Raw genomic sequence first — 883 nt, 5'->3', positions numbered from 1 at the left:
GCCTGGATTGGGAACCTGATCCTCTCCGCTTCTCCTGCATGCAGATGGCCACTGTTGGACTACATGCTCCCTCTCATGTAAGCCAAACCAATAAAGCCCCATTTATAACGTAGATATGTACTTTCTATCACTCCTGGCCCCTTTCAGAATCCTGCATAACAACAGCAGATAACCAGCCATAAAGCAAATGATATATTGTTATGGCAGAGGTCTGAAATCCAGAGGCTGAGGCAGGAGGATTAAGAGTTTAAGGCCGTGCTCAATTCAGCATCACATGTACTAAAATTGGAATGATACAGAGAAGATTAGCATGGCTCCTGAAAAAGGATGACAAGAAAATTCATGTAGCATTCCATATTTTTTGTGGACTGGTGCCCCAATGCCTTCAAAGTTGGCATTAATTACCATCCTCCCACTGTGGTACCTGGTGGAGATGTGGCCAAGGTCCGGAGAGCTGAATGCATTCTCAGCAACACCACAGCCATTGCTGGGGCCTGCCTGGGCTCAAATAGATCATTTGATTTGATGCATGCCAAGTGTGACTTTGTGCACTGCTATGAGGGTGAGCGTATAAAGGAGGTGAGTCCTCTGAGGCCCATGAGAGCATGGCTGTCATAGAGAAGGATTATGAGGAGATTGGTATGGATTATGTTGAAGGAGAGGGTGAAGAATAATGAGAAGAATACTAAAGTAAATGTCACAAAGGTTCCACAGGGAAGTTTATTCTGTTTCAACACAGAAAGTTGTGGTCTGATTGATCAGTTCATTTGTATGTGGCACTGTGTGCTTCATACAGTTACTGACTTATACTTTTAATATGAATGATTTGTCATAGACCTAAACGGTCCATTTCACTGATGGGTTTTAAATAAAATAGTCGCTG

At 43.3% G+C, this 883-nt stretch overlaps 1 non-coding gene across 1 annotated transcript; it reads left to right on the top strand.

Annotated features, from left to right (window-relative positions):
- The first annotated feature begins 255 nt into the window (after nucleotides 1-255).
- On the top strand, nucleotides 256-362 carry LOC129665909 (U6 spliceosomal RNA). The gene has a single exon (XR_008718452.1). It is a non-coding gene; the product is annotated as a U6 spliceosomal RNA (small nuclear RNA).
- Nucleotides 363-883: the final 521 nt, after the last annotated feature.

The sequence above is a fragment of the Psammomys obesus genome, unplaced genomic scaffold (assembly GCF_907164565.1).
Source record: "Psammomys obesus unplaced genomic scaffold, mPsaObe1.curated_primary_1811, whole genome shotgun sequence".
In the NCBI taxonomy this organism is placed as follows: domain Eukaryota; kingdom Metazoa; phylum Chordata; class Mammalia; order Rodentia; family Muridae; genus Psammomys; species Psammomys obesus.
This window is presented reverse-complemented; position numbering and strand designations above follow the sequence as displayed.